Here is a 7,806-nt window from a genome sequence, read left to right as displayed (position 1 = left end):
TACAAAGAATTTCTTGCTGTGAATTTTCAGAGCAGTATATTTTTAGTGGGGGGTGGGGGTGGGGGGTAGCCCCAGTTGGTGCACACCAAAGGGGAATTCTATTTGGTAAGGGTTATAATCCTAAAGCGCGGCCGAAGGCCGCCTACGCAGAAAGGAGTTCTACGCAAAAATACTGTGGACGCAACTTATATTTTTCGATTTCTTTTTTTAGTTTTTTTTCAAGCGAAACGGTGGGTATTCTTTACTTGTTCCTATTCGCCTTTATAATATTCTTACGCTGCACACATAATACTCATAATTGCTATTAAACTTATAAAATAATATAACTTATTATATTCGCCTTTATAATATTCTTACGCTGTGAACATCTGGCAACACATCTTAAAGCGTATTCTGGTAACACGTTACTCACATGTGCGGCCATCTTCGTTTCGGTCATTGTCCATACTTACACACTTATAGGGCTTTCGCACAAGCGATTTTTCAGGCAACTTTTAGTTGAAAGCAAAAATCGCCTCGTCCTAACGGCCTTTCAACTAATCGCTTTCAACAAAGTTGGTCGCCAGCCAACTTTGAGATCGTTCAACTTTTTTTCCTTGCAACCCTGTGTTTCTTTACATTCTGTATCAGTGTTGGGAAATGAAATCGTTCCTTCAGTACGAAATCTATACAAAAAATGTACTTTTCGGCTATAAATTGTATACACTTTTTAATTCGCTCATATATTTTCTTAGTACTGTTACGATTATCCTTGAATCCTCCCTTGAATCCTCGTCCGGATTTCCCAAACCTCTCGGTTCGTATCGCTGGATTGTTAAATAAATGCAATCGATGACCAAATTGTAGTACAATTAACTTTATTGTACAACAAACAATTTACAATACTCGCTAATACAGTAAAAACACTTTACAATACTTGTTAAAGCAATAACAATGCTTTACTACTTGTTAACACAATTAAACTTATAGCTTGCTTATTCGCCACTCACTTCTCTGCTCACTTTGCTTGTAGCTTGCTGACTTGCAACTAACTCACCTCGTGGTGGCGGCACCCTTATATACCTGCGCTGGCACTTATGGTAACTCTAGAACATTCTGAAGTTTATCGCTCATTCTCTTTCTCTCGCTGTTCGCAGTGTTCATCCAACTTGACGTTTCTCTTTGTGGAACATTCTACGTCATTCTTCGAACATTCTGCCTATTTCTCGTTGTTCGCTTTGTGTTGCCGCAGTATTCGCCACAGTACATTCCCTTCAAGACCAATGATTTTATGGTATTCATGAGAAAGTTTTATTGTTTATGTACATACGTTTACGTATTTTACACTTTTACAAATTGATTCCACGTGCACATGCACTGCATTTAACGCAAATATGTATGCACACATTTTCAGGTATACATCTTAACAAAAAGCATATTTAAGTTGATATTAATGGATAAAAGAGACATTTTCTTTGGATTCAGTACTAAAATTTGACATTTTTATAGCATTTCACGTGCTTATCAAAACTTTACGACAAGATTTGACCATTTATCTTTATATTATTAAATTTTAATTATTTTTTTGTAAAAATACGGTTTATATTTTAAGAAAAGCCGTACAAATCCAAGGTCCAAACTTTGTGCAACATTAAAAAAAAACCAACACACTTTCGTAAAAATTTCGAGCTTTTTAATTCGATTTCCTAGATTTATTTTGAGTGTGCGGTTTTTTAGCAATTAAATTTTAATATAAGTAAGTTTTTTAAGATTTCTTTGATGAAGGTGTTGCTAATTTTCTCCATATAAAAATATCGTCGAACACACTTCGTATGGAAGAAAATGACTGACATCGTCGACAAAAAAAATGCCAAGTTCAACGGTAAGTCCCAGCTACTTTAAACTTGCACTTTATTATACTAAAATTTAATGGGCTAAAAACTAAAGAATATTGATAAAGCTTGAAATTTTTACGAAAGTATGTTGGTTTTTGGATGTTTCGCATAGATTTAATCTTGGGTTTATACAGTTTTTCTTAAAGAATACATTATATTTTATAAACAGATAGTTAAAATTAAAGAATAATAAAATAAATAGTAAATCTTCTCAATATGTGAGTGCCGTAAAGGTATTATATTTAAGAAAATCTCTTCTTATAACTAACGAAGACTTTCTTTCTATATGAAGTTGACTTCGACATTTTGTTTTAATAAAACTTAGTATCGAAAAGTTTCTTTAAAAATTTGCCTAGGCTGTATTATACTGGTTCGTTCAAGCCATTTTTCAAAACTTACAAAGGTAAATACGAACTGGCGAACAAAAGAGAATACAAAGAATTTCTTGCTGTGAATTTTCAGAGCAGTATATTTTTAGTATTCATTACAAAATTGTATTAAAAAGTACTGCGTAGTAGGAAAGTATATTGTAAATGAAATTGTATCAAACAAGTACAATTGTACCAAAAAATGCCAACACTGTTGTGTATACAATATTTTTTTTCTTTTTTACTTTTTTACTCTTATTTTATCTTTCAGCTTCGCTAAAAGCACTTATACCAACGCTTGGCTTACCAAATTTACGCCAATTGATAAAATTTGGCGATTTAAACTCATTTTAAATAATGTAAACAACAATTCGAGTTGAATCGAAAATCGCCTCGTCTGAATAGGGATGGCAACTTTTTCACTTTCAACTTCTCATTCAACTCCGCATTCAACTTTTGTTGCCTGGAAAATCGCCGCGTGCGAAAGGCCTATTATAGGGAATTTACATGATTCAACTTTCACAGGCGATTAGTTGAACCAAAAGTTGAAGTTCATTGTAAGCGATTAGTTGAAAGGCTGTTTACACCAGGCGATTGTTGCTTTCAACTAAAAATCGCCTGAAAAATCGCCTCATGTAAATTCCCTAATTCTACTACTACTACTACTACTAATTCGGTTCTCTAAAAGTGTGTTTGCATTGTTCAACTTTGCGTTCAACATTTGCGTTCAACTCAGCGCAGGGTTGCACGAAAAAAAAGTTGAATGGCTAAAAATATCAAAATATGAAAATATTTCAAAATATTCGCCATAAAAAGGTGTTTGCATTGTTCAACTTTGCATTCAACTTTTGGTTGAATGGCCTTTCAACTAATCGCTTTCAACAAAGTTGGACGCCAGCCAACATTTAGCCATTCAACTTTTTTTTCGTGCAACCCTGCGTTGAGTTGAACGCATTTGTTGAACGCAAAGTTGAATAATGCAAACACTGCTTAAAGGAAAGTAATAGGGAATTTACATGAGGCGATTTTTCAGGCGATTTTTAGTTGAAAGCAACAATCGCCTGGTGTAAACTGCCTTTCAACTAATAGCTTTCAATGAAGTTGGTCGGCTGCCTACTTTCGTTCAACTTTTGGTTCAACTAATCGCCTGTGAAAGTTGAATCATGTAAATTCCCTATAAACACATTTATAAATGTGTTCCTGATCGTTAAATAACGAAATTAATAAAATATAAAATAGATAAACGTTCAAAGAGCTTAATTTAGTTGGAATGTGTGTTTTCTGCATACTTGTATTTGTTTGAAATGGTTTGTTATCGTACATTTTGTTAGGTGAAATTTTCAACTTTAACAACAAATTTCTCGTAAACTATGAGTTTCCTCGCAGTCTGGTTTTCAGTTTTGTGATGTGTACGACCCCCTCTACCCCCCAAAAAAGTAATTTTGTTCAAAGCGTGGTGCACTCGCGAAGTTTCCCCCAAAATGTGTGCTACCATACGTTAAAAAAAATACACCACAAATATTGGCGTATAATTACGGGGTATAAGTAATGTGACCAACTATTTCATATCTCAAAGAAGTATAGCTTAGGTTGGGTTAAGTTAACGCCGCGAGCCGATTGCGGAATGTCGAATGCGGCTAATTTCGATCTCTGAGAGCTCAGTGTTCAGGAGTGCGAGCCAAAATGCTTCCAACTTAGCCTCGCGATGGTTGGGCAGTCTAAAAGAAAGTGTGGAGATGATTCCATTTCATCTTCCTCTTGGAAGCTGATACAAAAGAATCAGTGGAAATTCCTAGTCTCACCGCATGAATACCAATCGCGCAATAGCCTATCAAACCCCCATCACTAGTCCTTGAGAGGTAACGTGTTTTAAAGTGCCCTATAAAAACATTTGCTGCAGCAGAGAAACGTCTTCATTTCCTTTTTAACCGACTTCCAAAAAAGGAGGAGGTTATCAGTTCGTCAGAATATTTTTTATTTTTTATTTTTTTTTTTGTTATGTATGTTACCGCATAACTTTGACCACGTCAACCGATTTCGATAATTCTTTTTGCATCGGAAAGGTAGTGTCTCAGAGGTGATCCCATACTAATCTGGTTGAGATCCGATCAGTGGATCATGAGATATATATATATATATATATTTTTTTTTATGGGAGTTGAAGTCGGTTTTTTTTTGCTAAAAATTACTTGTTTATGTTGCAAAAGGACCCGGTTTGCGACAATTCTGTATGCAATATCCGCAGGCGCTGTGTTCAGCACATGTATGTTAAGCGTCAGTGTAATTGTGGTTCCTAATGCTCCGCTAATTCATGTTTTACAAGTGTGGCCTTCTCTAGTGAGTTCCACCTAACCAGGACTCCTTGCAGCAATATCGGCTTAAAACTGGTTTCCCAGAGCTTGTGAATTAATTTGGACGAGAGGACCCACATTTTACCGATAGCTCCCCTACAGCAATACAAGGCAGCCGACACCTTTCCAACCCTTTCCTCAATGTTAGGCGTCCGCGACGGCCGCCGTTGATCGCCCCTGGTTACGTGGTTTAGGTAACCTTGAGCCAGATCAAAAAGGGTGTATAGAAATCGTACCTTAACCAAAAGTTCCACATCATCTACATAGGCGATCACCCGACAGCCCACTTTTTCCAGTTCCTCTAAAAGGTCGTTTACAACCGCAATCTAGAGCAAGGGGGAGAGAACATCACCTTGTGGAGTGCTCCTATTGACTCTGCAGATTCTCCCTTACTTCTCTGCGTCAGTTCTGCCACCAAGTAAGCTGTAGATAAGCCTTATTAGGTTGGTTTCCACCCCCAGATTATGAATATACTTTACTATTGCCTCTGGAGAGACATTGTTGAGGGCCCTCTCGATATCGAAGAAGGCCCCTACTGCATAATCTTCATGCGTGAAGGCTTCCTCTGACCACTTTACCAATGTGTGCAGGGCGGTCTTCACCGACCTTTTCATGCAATAACCATATTCAGCTCTTGAAAGACAGTCACGAGGAATCGCGTTTCTTATGTCTATCATCAGAGATCGGAGAAGGACCGGACCTGGCGGGAGATTCTGTAACCAGTTAGCGACAATTTTCGAATCGCTATCGCACTTTTTGACGCAAAAACATTTATATAATGCGTCAAAAAGTGCGATAGCGATCCGAAAATTATAACTGGTTAAAGAAACCCCCTCCTGAAGTACAAAATATCGCAAAGAAGTACATTTGACTGTACTTCGAAGTACGAAGTACAAGAGCGAAAAAAGAAGTACTGTACTTCCGAAAGAAGTACGGTTGGTCACATTAGGTATAAGTGTACAATACGTACATTGCTCTTAAAAATGAAATTTTGGATTTCCAAAACTGTTAATATCTTCGAAACCAATTAACCGCTTAAAAAATAAGGCACCATGTTCGAAAGGTATTTTAAACATCTTTCGTTTGATATACATATTTTCTGAATTTGTATAAGACATTTAGTTATTTGCAAAAAACACTTGCACTTTTCGCACTTTATTTTGATGCATTTCACGCATTTTTTTACAAGACATTTTTATAAAACACCCAGTAACCATAATTAACATACTGGGCGGCAGCGCCAGGTTTACCACACAGAAAGGGAATTCTAGTTACCTCATCCTTTCCCAAGGCTACATCACTGGGGCGGTAGCCAAAAGGAGAATTCTATTTGGTAAGGGTTATAATCCTAAAGCGCGGCCGAAGCCGCCTACGCAGAAAGGAATTTATTTTATTTATTTATTTATTACAGCAATTTGACCTATATACATTCACGTATATACATTTGAATTATGTATTGCAATATATACTAAAAGTAAAGTTAAAATTAATGCTTAAAATAAGTTAACCTGTTACACTTTACCTTCTAAGCTATATAATAGTTTATGTATATTTAACTAAGATAGCATATTCTCGATGCTGTTGGAATGGACGTGATTCCAAGCAGTACCGTAAATATATCACGTACGATATGCGGTCTAAGAGTGTAATTTCCAGAGCCGCTACAACTGGGCGGTTGGATGGACCAGTTTCCAAGCCGCCTCTTATACATTTCTCTACTGGCAGGCGATCTGAATGGACGAGATTCAGAGTCGCGCTATTTGATCGGACGGAAAGGACTAGTTTCCATGCCGACCTTCTTATTTCATGCATTATGGGTGATCTGAATGGACTACATCCAGAGTCATCCAGCTAGTACGGATGGGAAGGACTAGTTTCCATGCCGGACCTTTCTATCTAATAGCCAATGTTCTACAGTGATCAAGTATCAGCTTTTGAAGGTGCCAACTTTTCACAATTTTTTTTTTTCAGCTGGAAGTTCATTGTAACATTTTAATCCCTAATGGGTTTCACTATTATATCGTAGGATATCACTCAGAAAATCTGGAAGTCTACCTTGTTTTATGTTAAACACGAATTTCATAGCGTGATAGAATATTCCTGTTACACGCTCAGCCAGTTTAATTCTGCGATCATTTCCTGTATGGGTGTGTCGTACCGCTTGTTCAAGATAAATCGCATAGCCCTATTTTGCATTTTTTGAAGCTTATCTATTTGTGTGTCGCTTGCTATAAAAAAGATTGTTGGACAGTATATGAAATGTGGTTCAACTATAGATCTGTACACCAGAGTCTTATACCTCCTTCCTAAGTACTTACATGATCTTTTCAAGAGACCAATTTTTTTACCAATTTTTGCTACTGTGTAGTCAATATGTTCCTCAAATTTTAACTTATCATCGATATATATACCTAGATATTTAATTATTCTCACTTTCTCAATTACTTCATCTTTAGTTTTTAAACTGTAATTATCGGAGCTAACGTTAGCTGCTCTAGATATGACCATAAACTTCGTCTTGTTCACATTTAATTGTAGTCTGTTTACGCACAACCATTTATACAAACAATGAAGGTCTTGTTGTTGTTGTAGCGGCACTACTAAGCCCCGCCTTTTTCGGGTCTACGTTCAATCATTGTCGTCGAGCTCAACTAACTGGAGGCCCAGGAAACGAGCTGTTTCGATGGGTTCGGACCAGAGGGAGAGGGGTGTTAGTTGAGTCGGATTGAGCTGGCATGTAAAGAGGTGGTTGGTGTCGTGGGGGGACTCTCCACATGTCTTTGCCCCAAGTGCTGCCGGAGAGCGACTTGAGGACCTTGTTGCGGCTCTGTACTTTATTGACAACTGCGGTTGTGTGCGTGGAGTAGGAGAGCAGGCTATCGAAGGTGACCCCTAAAATTTTCGGGTTGTTTACAGTCGGTATTGGTGTGCCATCGACGTGTATGCCTAACTCTAGCCTGACCTCCTTCGTCCAGGTGGTGAAGAGGGTCGCCGTTTATTTCGTTGGGGAGAGTGTTAGGCTCCTTGCAGTGAAGAAGCGAGAAAGGCTGGAGAATAATAGTCGTTCACTTTTGAGCAGAGGTCATCAATTCCATTCCCGGACGCCAAAATCGAGCAATCGTCAACGTATGAGATCAGGGAAACTCCCTCAGGTGGTTGAGGAAGTTTCGAGATGTAGAAGTTAAATAGTAAGGGGGAGAGAACACCACCTTG

Source organism: Rhagoletis pomonella, unplaced genomic scaffold, assembly GCF_013731165.1.
Source record: "Rhagoletis pomonella isolate Grant_MI unplaced genomic scaffold, Rhpom_1.0 Rhpom_scaffold_00002, whole genome shotgun sequence".
Lineage (NCBI taxonomy): Eukaryota > Metazoa > Arthropoda > Insecta > Diptera > Tephritidae > Rhagoletis > Rhagoletis pomonella.
Note: the sequence above shows the minus strand (reverse complement) of the source record.